This window comes from Dermacentor albipictus, chromosome 1, assembly GCF_038994185.2.
Source record: "Dermacentor albipictus isolate Rhodes 1998 colony chromosome 1, USDA_Dalb.pri_finalv2, whole genome shotgun sequence".
In the NCBI taxonomy this organism is placed as follows: Eukaryota; Metazoa; Arthropoda; class Arachnida; order Ixodida; family Ixodidae; genus Dermacentor; species Dermacentor albipictus.
In genome coordinates this window covers 448,790,932-448,815,969 of record NC_091821.1, presented here as the reverse complement: position 1 = coordinate 448,815,969, position 25,038 = coordinate 448,790,932, and the positions used below count along the sequence as shown (strand labels likewise).

General features: G+C 46.2%; 1 protein-coding gene across 8 annotated transcripts in view; it reads right to left on the bottom strand.

The window, feature by feature from the left end:
- The window catches only part of LOC139059252 (uncharacterized), a 48,550-nt gene extending 44,745 nt beyond the window's left edge, over positions 1-3,805 (bottom strand). For 5 of the 8 annotated variants that reach the window (XR_011514030.1, XR_011514033.1, XM_070537416.1 and 2 more), the window contains exon 1: positions 3,667-3,805. The gene's annotated coding sequence lies outside the window, so the exon portion shown is untranslated. Of the gene's footprint in view, positions 1-3,501; positions 3,626-3,650 lie in introns of those variants that run through there. The other 3 variants (XM_070537428.1, XM_070537419.1, XM_070537438.1) reach the window with 3 other exon arrangements.
- Positions 3,806-25,038: the final 21,233 nt, after the last annotated feature.

Below are 25,038 nucleotides of genomic sequence, written 5' to 3'. Positions count from 1 at the left end.
GCAAGCCCACTGCCCACTGGCAAGCCCACGGCGGTAATGCACGTAGCCCTCTACGTGCATTACCAGATGATGAAGGGAACGTTAACATTTATCCGCTCGTGAGCAAGTGTAGGGTGGCACCTCTGAAAACTACCTCGCTGCCTCGCCTAGAGCTACTTCTGTGCCTGCGGTTGCCAGGCTGTTGAGCTAACTATGCGAATTCCAGAAACATCGAGCTGTCAGGTCCTTATGTTTAGTGACTCTCCAATATTCCTATACTGAACTGCTCCTGACGTTAATAGGAGACTCGTGGGAAACCGCGTTCTCGAAATATAACGCCTGACCTTCGGGGTATGCTTGGAGGCACTGCGCATGCAACGACAATCCAAAAAATTTGATCACGCATGGACAGCTCTGTCACTGACACGCAAACCGCTGTGGTGGATCGGTCCTTCGTGCCACAGCCTCATTTGCAATGGCCAGCCAAGATTCGTTCTGCTCCTTCACCGGAGGCCCGGAAGCGAACTTCATTCGCGATAGGGTAACGGAGAGTAAGAGCAAAACGGACATCCCAACGTGGAGGCATTTCCCTTGAAGCGGAATCCTGCTCATTTTTTGACACGAGCAGCTTCGGCCCATGAATTAACAAGCTCAGTCTGCTGGACAGGACAGCATCGGCATGTCTGTGAAGGTAATGAACGATCACCACACCATAGCCCAAACTTTACCCATCTTCCACCGAGTGTCGTGGAGCAACGCCATCGGTGGGCACCACTCTTGCACATCTTCATACAAACCGAAGCACCTATGACGGGCATTCACAACTACAGCTCCCCTGCGCAGCTACACCGTTTTACGACTTGACCACGATGATTTGCCTCGAAGCTGAAACGGAAAAGTCAGAAGTGTGTCCCGGGGAGCTCTGAATGCAGAATAAATACAAGCCAGTGGAGTATATTGGATAAAAAAATCTTCAAAGCTGAGCCGTTTCGCAACAGATTGAGCGCGTCTATAAAAGAGCTCAGCATATAAAGTATTCAACACTTCAGGACGTGACCTGCTTCCACAACTATGGAGGTCCTCGAGTCGCAGGACGCCCGCAATTCAATGACAAATCTGATGATAAAAGAACGCCAATCGTCTTGCCAGAGCACAGCTACTACTGCACGCTCCTTATTGCGCAGCACCATTGACAACTTCTTCATGCGGGAGTTCTGAACATGCTTGTACAAGTAAGGCAAAGATTCTGGGTGTTACGAGCACGGGCAGCTAATCAAGAAGGTCATCAGAGGATGCATCGTGTGCCAACGCTGCGAGGACAGATCTTTGTCCAAAATAACTGCTCCGTTACCCCCTGAAAGAGTGGCCGCTTGAAAACCGTTTCAAGTAGCAGGACTAGATTTGGTCGGTATCCTCTATCTTAAACATATAGAAGACTAGTATAAATTTGCCTGTTCACGTTCGCTGTAATAAGAACTGTTCACCTCGAACTATTCGAAGACATGACCGCCACAAGCTTTCTTAATGCTTTCGATGCTTTAGTGTGCCGTCGGGGACTTCCTTCTGTAATGCGTATATTCAGACATCGCCTTATCCTTAAAAAAGCAAGAAATAGTTTTCGAGACTGGCAATCATTGAGGAACGAAATGGTTTGCAACTACATGGGTAGCCATGAAATGGAATCTCATCGCCGATCATGCACTGTGGTCGGGTGGTTCTTACGAGAGACTTAACAGGTCTGTCAAGCTGACACGGAAAAAGTGCATCTCAAAGGAATCTATTACAGAGAAACAGGTACAACCAGCCTTAACTGAAGAAGCTGTGACCTATTCCCGGCCAATCACATAAGTTTATGGCTACTGTAGATATATGGAATTTCTTTCTCCGCCTCAATTTCTCATTGGAGGGCGGAACCTGCCATCCCCGACCTAACAATCGGCGAAATCACAGTAGGTAGCCGCCATATACTACTCATTTGGGAACATCGAAAAAGAACGGTAAGAACTTTCTGGTAGCGTTCGTCCAAGGAATACCTCTCGGAGTTAAGAACAATGCCCAGGTGCTGGTTAGCGACCTTGATCGATAGATATTAGAAAGAGGACCTCGTCCTTTTACAGGAGTCCAGCGTGCCCTGACAACTATGGAACATTGGAGGCCATAATTAATAAAGAAGATATCGTCCTTCCACGAGAGTTCAGCAAGCACCGGCCACTATGAAACAATGTTCCAATAGAGGATCCCCATAGAGGAAGGGACGGCAAAACAAGATCATGTACCTTGAGGCTATCGGGTGGATCTACCCTTAAACAGGCCGTTCAACAGCTGTACCCGCTGGAATAATTTTTTTTGTATATTACTGCTCGCGGGTCAGTTTGTTGTAACAAGAACAACAAAGAAGGAGACGGAGTGTTCTCGTGCTTGGGTCCACGCGCAACAACACCTACCTGCGGAGCCTGGCTGTGGTTTATTTTTAATAAACTCCTTTTTCTACGCATCAGGAGGCTTCATGTCTTACAGCTTTGTAACTATTACCACTAGCCTTCGAGTGCACGTATGATGCCCGCCATCGCGCAATAAAAACTGCAACAGAACATTCGGCTTTTTATGCTGCGCTGCTGCTTCGCGGTCGTCTCTGGCCGACGCCAAGCGCGCATTTTAAACACTTTAAAAGGCTTTGGCAGCTAGAGAGATACGTTGTGTTACACAGGCCTTGCCATGTATAAACTATTTGTTATATTTCAATATGGTTACGACTCTTCCACCAACAACGTGCGACAAATGTAATGACACCATAGTTCTTAGTCACATGCTATGGCGTCGCTTCGCGCTACGCAGTAACGAAGAGCGGTGGGACGCAACTCTACGCAGTCTCACATTCGCAGAACATCTATGAGTAGTCCAGCGGGCACGCGAAGCGGCCGAAAGGCTTGTGCTTTCGGTCCCAACGTGGGAGTGGCTCGCTTCGGGCTAGGAAACTAGCGTGACCTACATATCACATTGACCGGAAATAAAGATTTGTGTTCTCTTGGCCTGACCCCGACTTTATTTGCGTCCAACATGATATGCAGTAAACACCAACTAGGCCAAACTTAAGGTCTTTTCTAGCGCGATGTAATGGACCACAACAAAGTTCTTCCATCCATCCATCTTCCTTACACAATTTACCGCCCTTAGATCAATCTTTTCGGTCGGCAGCAATAATCAAATTCGCGCTATGTTGTTCCTAGTAAAGCGAGCGTTATGAGATCAAGTGAGTTCGATATTAGCGGCCTCTTATTAATTATGACTGAGCTCAATTTTGCTTCAATTTGCAAAATATTGTTCTTAAACCATGACAGAACTAGTGCCCCCAGGAACCTATGTTCGTTTATTCCTGAATAAAACTGAATGAGACATTCAAGAGGCGCAGGTACATTTTAATGTCGCGTGCACATAGCGTTGTTTCAGCACCATTAAGGCTCGCGTCAGTTAAGTGACGGTTTCGTGACGTACATAATCACATAAAAAACAGATTAGGCGTACTGTAAGCGTCCTAATATTACTGCGGTGTCCAGATGGCCCCAATAACTTTGTAGCCTATTTTAATCAGATAAGTTCTTTTTTTCCCTTTAGAATTTGTCTCGTACGCCGTAAATAAAAAATCAGGCTATTGTCAGATAAAACGTCCTCACTTGGAGCGTTACTCACCCGTTCTGCAGTTGCTAACTGAAGCGCTATTGCGGAGACACGTTCTAGATTTTAGGCGATTTCGATGAATATCTGCATCGCATCATGTGGTACTGCCTTATTCCCCTAACGCAATTAAAGAACGCTAGGGATGAATAAGCTCGTCTCGAACTCGTAATGTTCATTCTATACATTTACTGCCAAGGTTCGGCCCGCGCGCCAATGGCTATGAATTTGAATACCGCAACGAGTGAAGTGGCCGCTGTTCATTTCGCAATTTCTCCGTAGGGCATTGATATGTTTTATGGCACTGATGAAAGGTTCACACGTAAGGCGCAACTTCCTTTGACACGATCATCCACGCATATATAAAAGAGATCAAAATGAATTGATCTCGGCGTGTAGTTTCTATCAAACGAAACATATGTCTTGAAAAATAGTGCTGCCAATGGATACGGTGCGTACTTCTTCGGACTCGTCAGGAGCCTTCGTGGCAGCTGAGAAACGGCCTGCAACGGGGAAGCTCGTAATCTCTTCTCGAAATATAACCTCCACGTCGAGGTTAGGCCGTGATTCTTGATGCCGCTATAACCCGGTGGACTGGCCAAGCAGTCGTTAAGCGTGAAAGTACGTCTCTCTCGAAAAAAAACATAAATTCGAATCGCAATACTAATCTGTTTCGCACAGCACAGTGATGAGTACGCAGCCAGTTCCTACTGACCTAGCGTACGTACAAAAAAAGAATCCTTGAAATAGTCGTACTCGAGGCAGTCGCGGATGCGCGGTGGGCCATTGAACAATGCCAACTTTGCGAGAGGATCGCTGAGATTCGCGACCGCGTTGAAATCTGTTCGGCGAACGACTACTGGGCCTCGCAAAAGCAACGCCGAGTGGCAACGTTAATTACCTGCCGTTGTCCTGAAAACATGCAAAGGCGCCACCACTCCTTCAGTCAGCGCCGCGCATGTTGCAAGCCTTGCACAAATCGTGATTCGTAGAGGTTTCGCTAAATCATAGTTGTTAGTGCACTCGGTTTCTACGTGCGCCTTCCCACCGTGGCGTCATGTCGGTGCCCTGTAGAGCGAAAACGATTCTTTTTCCAGCATCATGTGGTAAGGCCCGCGTATACGTGGCGGCCAGGGAAAACTCTAGGGGCAATAGGATGTTGACAGCCGTGTTCAAGCGTTCCTTAAAATCGTATAAAAGGTTGTGGCCTGTACGAGCAGATGTTGGGCACGTCTGGTTTACGCAATGGAAGCCTAGGTTTCAACAATTACACAGCACTGCGTGGGAGTTGGGGCGGCAAAAGTCGCTTCGTCGTAGAAGGGTCGTCTTGATTTGGTCAAGATTGTATTTTTCTGTCGACAGCGCTCGTCGACACACGTGACCGCCCTTATCACACCCACTTTTTCGATGACCATATAACTTCACAGAGAATTTCACTCTTTAGTATGAGCGATTGTTAACCCCAACGTATGCGTGCAGCACATGGCAGGACAAGTATGAGGTGGTTTTGACTACAAGTACAGCAGTCCGCCACAGAAGCTGCTTCTGCCTGTCAACAAATTAAAGGTTGAAAGCTCTTGCCTAGGTGATTTGGATAGTGCCCGATAGGCATCATCTGGCGGATCTCCTCAATTTCTAAACGCAGCCATGGAGGATGGCCATAATCGCAGGGCTGCGGACTTAAAACCTTTCAGTTATGACTTTTTTTTTATTTCTGCACCTCGCTTGGTTTAAGGGTTTTTACAAGTCGGCATACATCCATACTTAAAACGTTGCACCAACGAAAAAGCCCAACGGAACGAGTGCGGGGCACCGGCAAAGGAAGCATCAGGCAAGCGTATGACTTGTTTGCTCAAAACGAGCGAGGAATTGAGTCACTGTGCTAATCACGGCTTGGTTTATTCTCTGACCACGTGCTACTTGCGCATGTCTTTTTGAATGCTTGCACTGCTCTTATAAGACTCACCACCCTCCGCTCGTGTGATCACCTGCTAACGTTCAGAATCAGCAGTCCATCACACTTATCTAACTTTGTTTTATTTATTTATTTAGAGAAATAATCGCTAAGTGCAGTCCGCACTTGGCGATTTATCAGAGTGGAGTTACATTTTCTGGGTTTCGCAAATTGGCAAACGCCTTTAACGGTAAAGGAAAATTCCATTAGAGGAACTAGATATTTTGGCCCTTGCGACACAACGCTTTACTGAACACTGTATTGCGAAGCATTCTTCGTTTGTAGGAAATGGTCTTAGGAATCATGTAACTGTTCTATAGCGAAGGGTCGCGCAAAGACTATCTTCTGCGTTGCTTATATTAACATTAAGTGTTTAAGACACATTGTGTCTAGGAATATGAATTATATATAATAGAAAATAGTTTAAACCAGCGTGGCGTTCATTTGCCTCCCTTTCGCAGGCGCCGTCCCAATGCACCTCACAGAACCAAAGCCCCCTAAAAGATAAATGTAAGTCACGACGGGCGACATCAGTAGCGCTCTATGGCATCGTTGGCAAGCGTAAGTATTTGAGCTTCGTCGATGAGGGAAGCGGTGTAGCACGTGCACTATGAGGTCACACTCAAGGCGATTGGCTGGTTCTTCCCCGTGGTTGCCCTCGCGGCTGCCAGCCGCAGCCTCAGCTAGCGACGCTCGTTCACGTCTCCTACTCCAGCCTATACAACAGCGGCCAAGAGGGCACGTCGCACGGGCGCGATGAGCTCGCACGCAAGGCTATTAGGTATTTCTCTTCCATCGTGTCCCTCCCGCCCGACAGTAGAAGCGTCAGCGATTTAAAATTCTTCACTAAAGATAGCGGTAGTTGTCTGCTCTTTGACGCACGAAAACCTGGCGATACACGACCCGATACACCACAAGAAACTGGCTTCACTGGCAAAATGCTCCACATTAAAAAGTCCTCTTTTCGTACTTGTGACTGACTGTTCTGAGGACAAAGATTCAATTCCTGGAGGCACGCAGAGAAACGCCTCCACTATGAACGCATTTACAGCGAAATGGCCTGCATACCAGAGAAGTTATTCTGTACTGGCCAAATTCCATTCGCTTACATGCATTGTGAACGCTCCAGCAATGCAGACCTGTGCAAGAAATTTTCCGGTAGAACGAAGGAATTTATTGATCCCCCACGCCTACTTTGCTGGTTTACAACGAATACCGTGTAGTGTCATTTTCCTCCGGCGACACCAATAATTGTGCTATCACTAAGGGCAGCAATAGCTACGGACTTGGCAAGCCTGCCAGTACTTGAGGCATAGCCCGTGTGGACTGCTCTTGGAATCGTTTAACTTTTATGCTAGCAGTAACCCATCGATGGGTGCCACGGCTAGCGAAGGCGTCGCAGTTAATGGCTACGTGGTGCTGTAATTGTAACTAAGACCGACAATGTCTTGAAAGCCATTCAACGCAGAAAAATAAAGTGAATTTCAACAAATGCAATGGGCATAAAGATCCTCTACGCGAACTAAGAATTTCGACGACAAGGAAGGCGATAGGGGCATTCGTCGATCCGTACGTACCGCTTTACTTTGCGTAGCTCCTGCGTTTCACCGCCAAACATACTGTCGACCTCGATGCTACAAGGCTGGCTGGAGTTTCACATTCTGTCAAAGTGTGAGACAGAACGGTAACACGAAAATTAAAGACCGACTTCACTAAGTCTGTCTTTAGTTCATAGTAAGACAAGGGTTTCTTGTTTTTTCAACATGTTTAGCCTAATTTATGGGGAGCGGTATCAAGCGCAAACGTTACGAACAAATAGCTTGTTTAACGAAGGACATTGGAGGTTCCGTGCACTTCGTTAAAAAGGTGTTTGAGTGTATGTGGTTCCGTTTGTGTTCGCCACGTTCTAGATGTGCACGGGAAAGCCCGAGTTGGCATGTGTGCTAGACATTGCAGTTCTTCTAAACCAGCCAAACAAAGTATACGAAGAGGTACAAAAAGTGGCGGAACCTGATGGACAGTTTCGTCGCACGATCGGACTCCAATAAGAACAAATTGCTGTCTTTCGCAAATATGCTCATTGCACCAGGGTACCAGAATACGTATTTTAATTAATCATGCAGCTAGGAAAAAAGCCGGGACCAAACGCGAAAATAACAAACACGTGTGACGATGACGCACACACTAGATGGTCCTAAGAAAGTGAACACATCAGAACAGCTGTAAAGGGCATCGCCACTTCTAGCGCAGCATCATAGCTCTGTTTAATTTGTGTTCCGCTATTACTGTGTGCGTATCTTGGCAGCTCATCTCTATATCCGTCATTCTGACATGTACAAGAGGGATTCAAGCAGCAGCGAAAATGTCGCTGCTGTCGCAAATAGCCATTATAACTGAAAGCTAGAAAGTACATTGTTAAGTTTTTCTGATGAGTAACTTCTGGTTCGCTGTTACTGAATCGACAGGCAAGTGCTGCTGGCTTCTGCACCGCGTCAAATTTCTGTTTGAAGGTTCTTCTGACATTATTTCGTCCCCTCTACCCTCGTTGCTACGACATTATAAGCACTGTGCGAACACGTCATCGAGTAATTCGCACCAAGTAAAATCTTCCATAAAGACGGCATTATACGACTGGCAGCTTAAAGTTTTGATGTCATGACGCGTCCAAAAAAAAACATGTAGCAGAAAAACATCTCATTCATCTCATCTCAAAAAAAACATCTCATTCGCAGAAGTCTTTGATCCTTAGCTTTTTAACTGTTTGCTATGCGAGCTTGTTAGGCGCCGCCAGTCTGTCCTTTTATTTTTCTTTGTGACGCTACGCTTTCTAACTATGATCATAATTTCCCTTCCTACGCAAGCATTTGAAACAAGGTAGGGAAATTTGGTGCCCTGTCAAGGCAGAAATGTTTTCGTATGGAAGACTGAAAATGAAAAAAGAGAAAGCTTTTCTAAATTGCTTGAAAATGAAAGTCACCGGCTGCTCGGCAGAAGCTAGGTGGCTCTTTTCAATTTCTCAACCGCAGAAAGTCAGGACAGGCTGCATTTCAAGACACATAATTTGGTGAATTTTTGACATCTGTCTCTGACGTTGCTGTTGCTCAATACGTGCTACATGAATGTGTTTTTCCGAGCTGGAAAGAAGCCTGCAAATATACGTAAAATTGCCGCGAGACTGGCCGCTCGAGGCACTTCGTGTGTATTCGCGAGCTTCTCTTACGCTCGGAAAAACACTTTTATGCAGCACGAAGTGAGCAACCGAAAGCTCTATCGGGAGTTTTTCGTTTCGCTCTACAACTTTCTCTTGACACTTTTAGTCTAATTATAACATTTGACAAGTTGAATTAATTAAGACTAATTAAGTGGGGGAATATGGCATAGGCTCTAGGAATAGCAGAGGAGAATTATTAGTAGAGTTTGCAGAACAGAATAATATGCGGATAATGAATACCTTTTTCCGCAAGCGGGTTAGTCGAAAGTGGACGTGGAGGAGCCCGAATGGTGAGACTAGAAATGAAATGGACTTCATACTGTGCGCGAACCCTGGCATCATACAAGATGGAGACGTGCTCGGCAAGGTACGCTGCAGTGACCATAGGATGGTAAGAACTAGAATTAGCCTAGACTTGAGGAGGGAACGGAAGAAACTGGTACACAAGAAGCCAATCAATGAGTTAGCGGTAAGAGGAAAATTAGAGGAATTCCGGATCAAGCTACAGAACAGGTATTCGGCTTTAACTCGGGAAGAGGACCTTAGTGTTGAAGCAATGAACGACAATCTCATGGGCATCATTAAGGAGTGCGCAATAGAAGTCGGTGGTAACGCCATTAGACAGGAAACCAGTAAGCTATCGCAGGAGACGAAAGATCTGATCAAGAAACGCCAATGTATGAAAGCCTCTAACCCTACAGCTAGAATAGAACTGGCAGAACTTTCTAAGTTAATCAATAAGCGTAAGACAGCGGACATCAGGAACTATAATATGGATAGAATTGAACAGGCTCTCGGGAACGGAGGAAGCCTAAAAACAGTGAAGAAGAAACTAGGAATAGGCAAGAATCAGATGTGTGCGTTAAGAGACAAAGCCGGCAATATCGTTACTAATATGGATGAGATAGTTCAAGTGGCTGAGGAGTTCTATAGAGATTTACACTGCACCAGTGGCACCCACGACTATAGTGGAAGAGAGAATAGCCTAGAGGAATTCGAAATCCCACAGGTAACGCCAGAAGAAGTAAAGAAAGCCTTAGGAGCTATGCAAAGGGGGAAGGCAGCTGGGGAGGATCAGGTAAGAGCAGATTTGTTGAAGGATGGTGGTAAGATTGTTCTAGAGAAACTGGCCAACCTGTATACACAATGCCTCATAACCTCGAGCGTACCGGAATCTTGGAAGAACGCTAACATAATCCTAATCCACAAGAAAGGGGACGCCAAAGACTTGAAAAATTATAGACCGATCAGCTTACTGTCCGTTGCCTACAAAGTATTTACTAAGGTAATCGCAAATAGAAACAGGAACACCTTAGACTTCTCTCAACCAAAGTACCAGGCAGGATTCCGTAAAGGCTACTCAACAATAGACCATATTCACACTATCAATCAAGTGATAGAGAAATGTGCAGAATATAACCAACCCTTATATATAGCTTTCATTGATTACGAGAAAGCGTTTGATTCAGTCGAAACCTCAGCAGTCATGGAGGCATTACGGAATCAGGGTGTAGATGAGCCATATGTAAAAATACTGGAAGATATCTATAGCGGCTACACAGCCACCGCAGTCCTCCACAAAGAAAGCAACAAAATCCCTATAAAGAAAGGCGTCAGACAGGGAGATACGATATCTCCAATGCTATTCACAGCATGTTTACAGGGGGTATTCAGAGGCCTGGAGTGGGAAGAATTGGGCATAAAAGTTGATGGAGAATACCTTAGCAACTTGCGATTCGCTGATGATATTGCCTTGCTTAGTAACTCAGGAGACCAATTGCAATGCATGCTCACTGACCTGGAGAGGCAAAGCAGAAGGGTGGGTCTGAAAATTAACCTGCAGAAAACTAAAGTATTGTTTAACAGTCTCGGAAGAGAACAGCAGTTTACGATAGGTAGCGAAGCACTGGAAGTGGTAAGGGAATATATCTACTTAGGGCAGGTAGTGACCACGGATCCGGATCATGAGACTGAAATAACCAGAAGAATAAGAATGGGTTGGGGTGCGTTTGGCAGGCATTCTCAAATCATGAACAGCAGGTTGCCACTATCCCTCAAAAGGAAAGTGTATAACAGCTGTGTGTTACGAGTACTCACATATGCGGCAGAAACCTGGAGGCTTACGAAAAGGGTTCTGCTGAAATTGAGGACGACGCAACGAGCTATGGAAAGAAGAATGATGGGTGTAACGTTAAGGGATAAGAAAAGAGCAGATTGGGTGAGGCAACAAACGCGGGTAAACGACATCTTAGTTGAAATCAAGAAAAAGAAATGGACATGGGCCGGACATGTAATGAGGAGGGAAGATAACCGATGGTCACTAAGGGTTACGGACTGGATTCCAAGGGAAGGGAAGCGTAGCAGGGGGCGGCAGAAAGTTAGGTGGGCGGATGACATTAAAACGTTTGCAGGGACAACATGGCCACAATTAGTACATGACAGGGGTAGTTGGAGAAATATGGGAGAGGCCTTTGCCCTGCAGTGGGCGTAACTAGGCTGATGACGATGATGATGATGATGAATTATCTAATGAGGTAGAATGCAAGAAAATAATTTGATTAAACCCAAAGTACGGCTGAATGAGTACATGTCATTCCACTAGCATCAATGCGATGATTGTAACGGGCGGTGTACACCGAGACGTTCACACGTGAAATCAATTACTTTTTCAGCAGACATATTCATTGGCACGTGAGACTTCCGACATAAAAAAAACGCCACTGTCCACATCACGACATCACGACGACATCAATGTCTGGTGCGCGGGTGGCAGTGACGGACAAGTCGAAATCGCTCTCCAGGAATCTGTCGACACTACAGAGCGCTTTCTAACAGACACCGGACTCCGGTGCTCCCCAAAGAAGTCGGAGCTCCGTCTCTACAGCCCAACTAGAAAGGGCCGCAAGCCACAGAATTGGAAACCCCCACTAAAATCGACATTAATCTCTAAACCAAGTGCGGAGATCCCATTCCCAAAGTCGCGTCCATTCGAATCTTGGGAATGACACTCGAAGGGGCGGGCACAAATAGCATCACCAATCACAAACTAGCAAAGAAGACCGATAGCGTCGTAGGTCTAATCAAGCGGAATAGATAACAGAAGGAGAGGCCATAGCGAACAGAATCTGATAAGACTTGGCCACGCTTTCTTCTTATGCCATTTCACGCACGTAGCGGGCATGCATGTCTGGAAGAGGGCCGAGCGAGACAAGCTAAATTCCATGATAAGAAGGGTGATCCAGAGCGCGCTCGGACTGCCAAGCTACACACGCACCGACCGACTCCTGCAGTTGGGTATCCATAATACCCTGGAAGAAATTGCAGAAGCACAAGAAAGGGCACAGGTTCTCAGACTCTCCGGCACCAGGGCGGGCAGACGACTCCCAACAGAGATGCGCGTCCCCCCGGCCACTGTCGAAGACGCCTACCAGGGCCTTTCGAAAGAGCAGAAAGACAATATCACCATATCCCCCGCCCCTCGAAATATACATCCGCAGCGCAACGTAGAAATTGTGCAACATAACTCCCTAGCGGCTGCTGCTTCGTTGACGTGGCCCAGTGTGGCAACAGCCACAATTTCACGGTAGTATCTATCAACCACAGGGGTTCTACCGTTAACGCCGCCTCGGTACAAAGCACGCTGTCGCATGCGGCCGAGCTACTGGCCACTGCTTTGGCCCTCCTGGAACACAAACATGCCAATATCTTCAGCGAGTCCAGGGCAGCCATCCGCGCCTTCAGCGTTGGCGCCATGTGTAAGGAAGCCTGTCGCATCCTCGACGGCAAAAGCATCGCCTCCCACTCACGTCGTTCCCCGCTCACATGGGATCCATCATGGGAGGCCCCACAAACCTCAACGAGCTGGCCCACTCCAAGGCGCGAGGTATCGCTTTCCGCGACCATGGAGAACTCCAGCGCCTGCCCGCCGTAGTGGAGAACAGATATCAACCGACCACATACAATTAAATTACGCAGCGCTTTACTCTCGGCAGGAGAGTCTTTCCCCTTCCTCACAAGAAGTTAAATAGAGCGCAGGAATTGATCCTCAGATTATTACAAACAGGCTCGCATACCAGCCCCGTTTTATTCCACAAGCTTTATCCCGACATTTATGGCACTAGTTCTTGCAGGCACTGCTATGACATCGCTAGCCTGGACCATATGCTCTGGCGTTGCCCCTCGTTACGAGGCACAGAACAAATCAATGAGGAGAAGTGGCTCTCCGCTATCAAGAGCCCCGATGCTGGGGCGCAACTATGGGCAGTCCAGAGGGCCCACGATGCGGCGGTCGGGCATGGCCTGACTGTCCCAACGTGGGGCGGCACGCAGCGCGCGGAGTCGCGTACCTCAGGACCTTTATTAAATTTTGCATCCATTTATCCTTTTCAATTGAATTCATTGATTGACACAAAATTACAGCTCAAATGAGCACATGAGCAATTTCCCTCTTACGTTAGGTTGTTGAAAACAAAATCTTCTCCAATGTTTTGCTGATATGGTGCCTCAAATGTTTCCGTGCAGCAAATTTTTTTTAAATGTATTAGGCTAGTATCGGAAACAAATTCTTTCATACCAAAGCCGACTAACTCATCCAAACGGTTGGGACGTGCGTCTCGAACCAATTTCCCTCGTTTTTTTTTTTTTTTCTCACGATAGCTAGTAAACAGCTGAAGAAGCGGCAATCGCTCTCGCCACCACCACATGCACAGATGCAGCGGTTATATTCACCGACTCTTAGGCCACCTGTAAAAACTTCTTGAGGGGCCGCATCTCGGCGATGCATTCAAGATTCTAAAAAGACGAAGCACTCCGCTCGCGTACACCTGCGTAACGTGGGTACGCGGACACGAGGAAATAGAGGGGAACGAAGTGGCCCACGCCGCTGCCCGCGAGCACGTCAGCCGCGCTCCCCTCTCCCCATGCGCTCTCCGACCCACCACAGAAGAGGCGGAGGCCGTACCCACAAACTATTCGGCCATATTGCAACATTACAGGCACGAGCGTCGAATGTACCCCCCACTACACCCTAAACTCGGCAGAGAAGAAAGCTTGATCCTTAGACGCCTGCAAAGTAACACGTACAAGCACGGAACGATAATGTATCGCCTCTACCCGACGCTCCAGGGCTACCTCTGCCCACTCTGCAACGTACCCGACACTCTGGCACACTTGCTCCTGGAATGCCTGTGGCAGGAAGGCAGCGAAATGCAACCAGAAATGGACGCGAAACGAGCACAAGAAGCAAACCACCTATTCGAAATGTGCGAGGCCAAGCTAATCCTCGGGGACCTGGAAGACCAATGACAACTCGTCACCAGGGCCAAGAGGGCAGTCGCAGCCAAAGGGTTCCAGGACTAAGGAGCCTCCCGACCTTACGGTGATACCAGGCTTCGCTCGGGACACTGCTTCGTATAATAAACGTTTCTTTCTTTCTGTTTCCCGATAGCTAGCGTTTTGAGACACTGTGTTAGACTGGACAGCGTTCGGGATCGGCCCATATTCCCTAGCCCTTTCCTTGCAGCAGCTAAGGCTACGTAGAAGTTGCGCAGCATAACGTACAAATTGCGTCGTCGCTTTAACGTTAGACCACAGCGCAACTCTGACGCGAAAGAAAGAATATCGGATATTGTTTACGTTTTTAAGCAATTACCTGTTTATTGCACGATGTATAGCGTAGAACCTGAGCGGGGTGTTCGAAAACGCATGAAAAAATATCCTGTTAATCTGCGAAAATTTTCTTTTCAATCGCGTTTTGGCAGTCTCCATGAGAAGCCGTGGCTACAAAGCAAAAGCTATTTTGTCAGGTATCCTATTAACTGCATGGCGTGCAACAATTCTCAGAGTATCAAGAATATCTCCTTGGAATATCTTCTCTTGCGGCATGTTCTCAAGAGAACTCTGAAAAAGGAACTGCCACTTAGCCCTTTCGGTATTCGTTTCTTGCCATGTGCAGACACAGGGAGAGTAGCGGCTTACATGATAATGCTATTGTGCATCACCAGCGAGTGAAAAACGCGCATGTAATTAGGCATTACGGTTAAAATGCATGATCTGAGACGAAACATTTCATTTAAAGTAATACGCTCATGCGCGGCGCCTTAAAATACATTATTGAACCACCAGAATGGTGGCAGGTACTTGCTGGTTTGGTCTCTCAAGAAGCTTTTGAATTTAGTACAATCTAATGCCGAAGAACATTTTATATGAGTTTCGCGTTGCAAGCACGACATGTATGCAGGGTCAGTTTTAGCAATGCTAAAGGTACATAACACACTCATGTATGCAGGGTCAGTTTTAGCAATGCTAAGGGTACATAACACACTCATTAAAAGAAAGCAAATAGCATATTCTTCGCCACTTATTCACGGGTTCTCCCGCTCGTGTGAGGAGCGGCTTCAACGGTTAATGGCTACGTCTCCAAATATGTTGGGGCGTTCCTCGTGCAACATTTAGTTCTTTAGTAATTAAAGGAGCATGTTATCCTCCTTTTCCTGGTATAAGGAGAGTTCAAATCTGTAGACATTTATTCTCGTGTTTAGAAAGAGCATATTACACGCCCGCTATGAATGAATGTTTGATTTTTAATGGCGCAAGGGCCATGTATGGCCAAAGAGCGCCATGTCGATGATAATGGGTTTGCAATTTACTTAATGAGTTCCATGAAGTTGGGGCGATGTGGCTGTAAAGGGGCCTTAAAGTGTAGTTGCTCTAAAGTACGTAAAATCTGTATAATAAGATTATGGCGATGGCGTATGATGAGTGCTATGAACATTAGGATGCATTTAAAAAGAATGATACGATGTGTGAAAATATATAAGGTTATAAGATTGGCTGGAGCACTACTGCCTCCTTAGAGCCCTTGAAACGCAAGGGTCTGGAGGCATGTGCTATGCAACACAATTATCGTAGCGGCATCCTCTGGAACGAGGATGCTCTACGAATGTAATGGGCTTATAACATGTAGGACAACGTCATTTAAGAAATTGAGGACTGCCTTGAAATTAAAAAGGGGCTCTCTGCCAAGAAACATAGCCGGGTGAAGAGGAATGTGGTAATGGTATGCAAGTGGAAAATGTTTCTTTCTCTCCGCTTCGGCTTTCTGGCACTCCAGGAGGACATGGAGGACGGTAAGCCTATCCCCACATCTACCACAGGTTGGAGGGTCACTTCCGGTGAGTAGAAAATTATGTGTGCCAAACGTATGTCCTATTCTGAGACGACAGAACAGGACATCCGTTTGGCGTGATTTTGCTACAGAGGGCCAGAATCCTAATTGTGGTTTTATCACGTGGAGCTTATTATTTGTTTCCGCGTCCCACAGGCATTGCCAGTGGTTCCGTAGTTTTCTTCGTAACAGAGGCTTCAGATCAGTAGCAGGAACCCCAGCGGTAAGAGTAGCTTGCGATGTAGTTGATCTGGCCATTTGGTCTGCTAGAACATTTCCCTCAATACCTCTATGGCCAGGTACCCAGCATATAATGATATGCTGGTTAGATATGTATGCTCTGCACAGAACGGAGTAGAGCTCAACAAGTACAGGGTTCTTGTGCTTAGAGAGTGAATTCAGGGCTTTTACGACGCTTAGAGAGTCTGTATATATGACTGTTTTTCGAAGTTTTGATTTCATTATATGCTTCACTGTCGACAACAGTGCATGGGCTTCTGCCGTAAATATACTAGTTTCCGGGTGCAGTGCGCCGGATTCTGAAAAGGATGGGCCGGTGGCTGCGTAAGAAACCCCTGCATCCGACTTGGAAGCGTCCGTGTAAAACTCAGTGCAAGAGTACATATACTGGAGTTCTAAAAAATGCATTTTAATATGTGCCTCTGGCGCATGTTTCCCGACGTCTACAAACGACATATCACAGTCTATGATCTGCCACTGCCATGGCGGTAACAGTTTCGCTTGAGTCATAGGACACTGTTCAAGGAGGGGAACACCCATTTCCTCAATTAGGTTCCTCACACGCAAAGCAAACGGCTTCCTCATTGCAGGCCGGTTATGGAAGAGCGTAGCAGCGGTGATATTGTTTGTGGTTGAATAACAAGGGTGTTCATTGTTCGCTTGTACTCTCAGGAAGTATGTGAAACTGCTATATCACCGTTGTAGATGAAGTGACCACTGATTTGACTCAGCGTAGAGGCTCTGGATTGGACTTGTTCTGAAAGCGCCCGTCGCGAGACGGATACCCAGATGGTGGACGGGGTCTAGGATTTTTAATGCACTTGGTGTTGCAGAGTTATAAATTATTGCTCCGTAATCAAGGCGAGAGCGGACAAGACTGTTGTATAAGTTTAATAGACACTTTCGATCACTACCCCATGTAGTGCGTGACAGAAGCTTGAGGAGGTTCATTGCTTTCAAACATTTTATTTTCAGATTTTGAATATGGGGAATAAACGTGAGCTTTGAATCTAAAGTGATTCCCAGGAATTTATGCTGACTGCTCACAGAGAGGTCGTCTCCCTTGATCGTAATACTAGGCAGTGGTGCTACCCCCCTCTTGTTTGAGAAGAGTATGCAGGTACTTTTTTGGGTGTTTATTTTGAAGCCGTTCTCATCTGCCCATTTAGACAATTTGTTTACCCCAAGCTGCACTTGTCGTTCGCAGACAGCAATATTACAAGATTTGTAACTTACTTGTACGTCGTCAACATAAACGGAATAAAACATTGTCCGTGGAACGACTGTATGTAGGCTGTTCATTTTGACAATAAAAAGTGTGCAACTAAGTACGCCTCCTTGCGGAACACCAGTTTCTTGGGTGAATGATTTCGATAAGACATTACCAACCTTGACGCGAAAAGTGCGGTTAGAGAGATAGCTTTCAATTGTGTTTAACATGTTCCCATGGACGCCCATCGCGGAAAGATCGCGGAGGATCCCGTATCGCCACGTGGTGTCGTACGCTTTCTCTAGGTCCAGAACCACTGAGAGTAAAAACTGTTTATGAATGAACGCATCTCTAATATTCGCCTCAATGCGGACAAGGTGGTCTATTGTCGACCTTCCCTCTCGGAAACCGCATTGAAGGGGGTCTAGTTTATTGTTGCTCTCTAAGAAGCTGATTAAGCGCCGGTTTACCATTTTTTTCAAAAACTTTGCACAGACAGCTTGTTAGCGCTATTGGCCTGTAGCTGCTGGCTAAGGCCGGATCTTTCCCTTGTTTGAGAATGGGAATAACTATAGCTTGTTTCCAGGACGATGGAATGTACCCCGCCGCCCACATGGTATTAAAAAGAGATAGAAGTGTTTCCAGAGCTTCAGGGTGAAGGTGCCTAATCATTTCGTACATGATACGATCGCCACCTGGCGCCGAGTGGCTGCAAGAAGCCAGAGACGCCTTGAGTTCCGCCAAAGTAAATGGACAATTGTAAGCATCACTCGATGAGCCTTTGCGGTTTAGGGGATGCCGCTCTTCGCGTTCTTTGTGTCTTAGAAATGTTTCTGTATAGTGCGATGCACTGGAGATATATTGAAAGTGGTCGCCTAGAGAATCCGCCTGATTTTCCAGGCTGTCACCTTGGCTACTTACTAACGGTAGGGGATGTGACTCCCGGCCTATTAACTTATTTACCCTATTCCATACTTTTGTTTCATCAGTGTATGAATTTATACTGGAGATGTACCTATCCCAGCTTTCTCTCTTTGCTCGTCGACGTGTTCTCCGACCTTGTGACTCGAGTTGTTTGAATTTAATAAGGTTTTCAGCGGTTGGACAATTTCGAAGCAATCTCCACGCCTTATTTTGATTTTTTCGTGCTTTCCGACATTCATCGTTCCACCATGGGATGCGACGTTTGCTTGCCAAACCGTTAGTTTGCTTGATACATTTAGTTGCAGCGTCAATAATAAAACCTGTTAGATATGCCACAGCGTCGTCTATATTAAAACCAGCAATGTTATCTTCGCCTAAATACGTCAACTCTTGGAACAGTTCCCAGTTAGCTGAGTTAATGTTCCATTGCGGAAAATGTGGAGAGCATGCATCCTGTTTCGTTAGGTTTAAAATAATTGGAAAGTGGTCGCTCCCAAAGCAGTAATTCAGAACACTCCACTCAATATACGGAATTAGTGTACTCGATACTATAGTTAAGTCTATTGATGAGTACGTGTTATGTGCCACACTGTAGTACGTCGGCTCTTTCATGTTAATTATGCATGCTCCTGAGGAGGAGAGGAAGTTTTCAATTAGGCGTCCTCTCGCATCGCAACGACAATCTCCCCACAGAGTGTTATGTGCGTTGAAGTCGCCGGCAACTATGTAAGGTGCCGGAACTTCATCTATATAGTTTTGAAATTCTGTTTTGTGAAGATGGTAATTCGGAGGAATGTATATGGAACTAATCGTGACTAATTTGTTAAACAACACTCCTCGGACACCAACTGCCTCTAGGGGCGTACGAAGTCGTAATTCCCGGCAAGCAACACTTTTGGCAACTATAAGGGCCACACCTCCGGACGACACGACAGTGTCATCACGGTCTTTACGAAAAATAGCGTACTGTCGGAGAAAATTAGTTTGCGTATGATTGAGGTGCGTTTCTTGAACACACAGCACATTTGGTCTATATTCATGTAGGAGCTCTTTAATGTCGTCGAGGTTATGTAGAAGTCCTCGCACATTCCATTGTAGTATTTGTGTATCCATTATGCTATATGTGTAGGGTGCTGTGTGTTTAGGAGACTGATGTTGGCTCACGGGCCTTTTTCTGGCGCCGTGACGGGAGTTTTGTCTCTTTTGGAGCGATCGAGACCGCCTCGCCGCTCCTTAGGCGCTGGTGGCGCCGTCTTGCTCGTGGTTGTGTCCATCGCCTCTTGCGAGGCGCTGGACACGCGCTCTTCCGAGCGCTTTGTTTGGCGTGAAGGCCTCGGCACGTTGGACGAGGCCTTTGAGGTCACCTGCCCGGAGGTAGATGGCCCCGTCTGCTGGGTTGGCGCAGCAGCACTAGCTGCATACGCCGGGGGGGCGGATAGCGTCACTGCCGGCTCACTGAGTGTGGGTCGGACAGCCGCCGGAGACCGTTGTGGCGCTGCCCCCTGACGCGCCACTTCGGCAAAGGTGTTCTTTGGCAGGAAGGAGACCCGCCTGCGTGCCTCTTTGAAACTTATGTTTTCTTTTACTTTAATTGTAACTATTTCCTTTTCTTTCTTCCACGATGGGCACGACCGCGAGTATGCAGCGTGCTCCCCTTCACAGTTTACACAATGGAGAGAGTTTTCACAAGTTTCAGAGGTGTGCTCATGAGCACTGCATTTCGCGCAGGTTTGGCGGCCTCGACAGCTCTGTGAACTGTGACCGAAACGCTGGCACTTGAAGCAACGCAAGGGATTTGGGACATATGGGCGAACACGGAGCTTGATATAGCCGGCCTCGATGGACTCGGGCAGAACACTTGTGCCAAAAGTAAGAATCAGGTGTTTGGTCTGAATTTCCTTATTATAACGCCTCATCTTAATTCGCTTAACGTTGATGACATTCTGCTCACTGAAGCCCTCCAAGAGCTCAGCTTCAGTCAGCTCCAAGAGATCATCATCGGAGACTACGCCACGGGTTGTATTCATAGTACGATGCGGTGTTACTGTTACTTTGGCGTTGCCAAATGATACTAGATTAGGTAGCTTTTCATATTGCTTCAGGTTGCGGAGCTCCAAGAGGAGATCACCACTTGCCATTCTGGAAGCTTTGTAGCCTGTACCAAGAACTTGGGTCAGAGATTTGGACACGAGGAATGGTGAGATTGCTCGCACTGGTTTGTCTGGTGTTTCGGAGTGCACTACATGGAAACGAGGAAAAGTTTCTTTTTGACGGGCAAAAAAATTCGAAGACATCATCGGTGCGCCCCCTCTTGAGGGAGCGATCAGGTAAGGGGGGAAAAGAAGAAGCCATAAGAGATTGTAATTTCGGCAGTAACGCCAGCCACCCACCGTGGAGTCCTACAAGGGGACGTTGCAGGACCTGTGAAACGCGGCCTGCAAACGCCAGCTGTACATTACCACTACAACCAAATATGATATAACCTAGGCTGGCTATTCACACAAGGTTAACCCTTGCTGCCTAGAAAAATTGGAAGTAAGCGGAAGCTAGGAGAAGACAGGAAAGATGAAAAGTGAGAGAAAGACGAAGACTAGAGGAAGAGAGAGACAGGAAAAGGCAACTACCGATTTCCCCCGGGTGGGTCAGTCCGGGGGTGCCGTCTACGTGAAGCAGAGGCCAAAGAGGTGTGTTGCCTCCGCCGGGGGGCCATAAAGGTCCGAACACCCGGCATCGGCTCAACCTCCAGGATCCCCCTTTCCCCGGACACGGCTAAGCCGCGCCCTGCTACGCGCGGGAGGGTCCAACCCTCGTGTGCTCGGGTACGTGGTGTCGCAACACACCAAACGCCTGCTTGCGCAGACGCCCCTGCGGGGATTACACGCCCGCTAGCTATAGCAGTTAATGAGAGACGGGACTCCTATAGTTACTGTGATTCATACACACAAAAGTATATTCCCGAAACACTGATTCTTTAGCACGGATGTCTTATCCTGCCAGGGCTCTTGACAGATAGCTCTTGTCAAGGTATCTTTTTTTTACTTCCGCATTTGCCTATCTGGAATGGAACCTGAAACAGACCATTTAGCTATCTCACGCGACATCATCAACTACAGCAGAACTTTCTGTCACATTATCTGTGCTAGGTACATATATACAGGAAAAGAAGTAAATAGGTTGTTGTGAGCGATTCTTAGGTAGCATTATGATTTCCCGATAATGTCAACATTAGTTCGCAGAACTTGGCCGAAGTTTATGAGATTGTAAAAGAGTTTACACGACAAGCAAAGAACTTAACATAATAATGTTCCAGTGGAAACCCAGCCAATGCGACGTCCCAGGGAATGCGTCAGCTGATGAGGCTGCAGGACAAGCACATAAGGAAAGTGTTGCACCATGACTTCCTCTATCAAGTTGCGCCATATTTTAAGACAGACTTCGGCCCGTGTCGTTGCAAAGAAACAAGGTTAGTGAAGATTCAGTATTCAATATCATTCTCCATCGACTCTCAATTTAAGTATATTCGGCGCACAGAAATTTTGAAACACTATAGTTTACCGCTCGAGGCTTAGTACTGCATTTGTAAACCATTTTCCGCATATAATTTGTCGCAGTGATAGTTCTGAATGCGTTTGTGGACACGAGGATGAAGACACAGATCATCTATTGCTAGAATACTCGCGACATGATAATGAAAACCGCCATTTGATGTGAGTTTTTACGGCAATTAGATTGCGTAGGCGCTCAAACCCTAACATGGTCCTAGGTGCATGGCCAGCAGAGGTATTGCAAAGGAAGGCGCTGGTGCCTCTTCAGAAAGTTCTGAAAGGCAAGAATATTGCTGGAAACTATAATTGCAGTTCCTATTTCATATGATGACCGAATTCATGTGAATTTCTGTAACCTGATGTCGGGTTTTACGTATTTAGCGTATGAGCGCCCACTTGACGTTCTGGCGTGTTTTACATGACTTCTGGTGCGCTTATTCATGATTGTATGCGAGGTGACGTTACGTTTTGGTGTGTTTTGTATAACCTCTATTTTGAGATGAGTCTGCTGCCTTTATGTGAGATTACCTTAAGCTCGAATTTGTTTCACGTGATTCGTTTCAGTTAATTTTTCATTCATGATAGAATTCTGTAAATAAATTGAGCATACAGACAAATGTCACAAAGTCAGGAAGTGGGCCGGGACTCTTGCTGGGACAGCACCGGGGCTGTACCGTGAACTGTTTTAGTCCACTTGTGTCATCTGTGTGCTTGACATTTAAAGCGAAGCTTTCATGGCCTCTTCTCTCGGCTTTTACACTGCTGCTGCTGCCGGCTGCTTGTGTCGCTGTCTAGCACGCTGTGTCGTACGGTTGAGAACGTGGCTAATGTACATGGTAGAGACGCGGGAGAGGCGTCTGCGAGCCCTTTCCAGCGAGAACTTCCTGGGCGTCGCCACAATGCCACTAGGAGCTCTCTGGTTGTTGTCACAATGCTCTCTGAAACTCACTGCCAATCGACAATTCAATGCCCTCTCGACGGCGCAATTGCGCGTTAGCCCGCCGCAAAGCATAGCAGAAGCTGCAGCGCATACATTTCTACTCACGTGCAACAGCCCAGAAGGCATACACTATGGTAGAAAGAGGAGACAAAGATTGCGTGAAGCCAACGCCCTGACGAAACGGGAGTAGAATAATCACTGTTCGCTCGCGGCAACTTGCATTCATGGGATGATCGAGGGGGAGGGAAGGACCCCGTCGAAAGCATGCTTCGTTTGTGCTCTCTTTAATAAAATAAACGCAACTACTAGGGGTAGGCACAGTTGCGGACAAACTGCAAAAACTTTAATTCAAGGTATGATACGGTATGTTTCTGCTATTTCTACAAAAACGCGATTCAATTTTGTACACGCGGACAACTCCTGATAATGACATTATCAGGAGTTGTCAGTTTATCAGTTACCTTATCTAACAATATATATATATATATATATATATATATATATATATATATATATATATATATATATATATATATATATATATATATATATATATAATGTAACGGACAACACTTATTGCGAAGACGAACAGGCGCAGGGAGGAGACAAATGTCCCTACTTAGAAAAGAAAGGCGCCATGTCCAGGCATTTTCAGGCAGACAAATTTGTGCCAGTGACCGCATTTCTGTTTTCCGCAATCATACAGTATATCACGACCTAAATCCTGTTCACATGTGGGTGCGTCTGCAATACACAGACTGCAGAACACTGTATGATGTTACAGTTGAGACCTGTGCGATGCATAAACATAAGCATTGTACCAGAATGAACGTTGTACAGGGGAAAAATGAAGCCAACAGTAGACATCGCGTGTAGTTGCGTAACCTATAATTAACCGTTTCACATAAGTTTTGCTTCACGTAGTTCCAACATGTGCGTTGGATCTGCGTGATGTTTTTGCCTCTTCTCAGCCATGTTGCCTATATCTGGTGTAAATGAACGAGTAAATTAAGATGAAGTGAATTTGCACATGCACACGCTACCGATCACGTACATGTCCTTGTTTATCATTCACTGCTTCATATGCAAGTTGACAATCCTGCGCTTCCAAGGTGAAGAAACTGTGCTCCTTTGTTACGCAGCTTTGTTTGCTGGAGCACAGTATTGCTGTGTAATCTAGCACGCACTTGGCAAATGACTGTTGTTCACTAACAAATTTCGGCGAACACATCTGTGCCTCTTCCCGCCTTCTTGGTCTGTTCATCGCAAATAGGCATATGACACGAAACAGGATTCAGACAAGACGGACCCCAGTCCAGGGAAAGCACAAAGCGCTCGTGCAGTGCGTCTTTTTGGGGGGTCGTTTACATTGCGTAAATGTATTGTACACTAGTCATATCTTCTCATTGCAAGTGAAAAGTCACGGAAAACAGCGGCACTCTTTCGTCGGGGTAACATTCACGGTAAATGCTCTAAAAACGTGTTGGTCAATGAGCATCAAAGTCTCAAGAAAAGACAAACATAACTATTTATTCTCGGATATAACAGCTGTTATGATTTTGATTCCCCAAGCATCTTCTATTTTGCTATCTCTACATCCTAGGGAAATTTTAAAGCATCTAAATTTAAATATCCACCATATTTAAAAAAAGGATGTACGCAGACTCGACTAAACTGGAGTGCGTCCGAGGAGTAAGCAATGTAACGTGGGCATTAGATGGGCTAATTCCCTAATACAGGTACCTGCGGCTTTCTTTATTTTCCATGACAGAAACATCCTCTTTTTATTTCAGTCTTCTCTTCTCCACAGAATGGCATATTGCCACTGTCGTATGGTGCGTGTGGTACACGCTGTGGTTTAATTTGTATATAGTGCGAAATTATTGCATTAGAAGTCATGTGCTTTATAGTTCTTGCTTCTGGTAAAATATTTGCAGCTTTGTTGATATAATAATGACATCCTCATAAATAGTCGCATGTCGAATGCAAAGGGGAAACCTACGCCATTTGCAGACGCTTTCCGCTTTGCGTCCTTCCCATGAGACGTTACATTCGTTAGAGTAACTTCGAAAGTTCAGTAAAGATGTCCGGGCACAGCCGGAGATGTCATTTGTATTTCTCAAAAAAGAACAAACGGATCTTTGAAGCTGTTTTGGATAGGCTTGTTGGCATCTCTTTTCTTTTTCTTTCTTTACGCC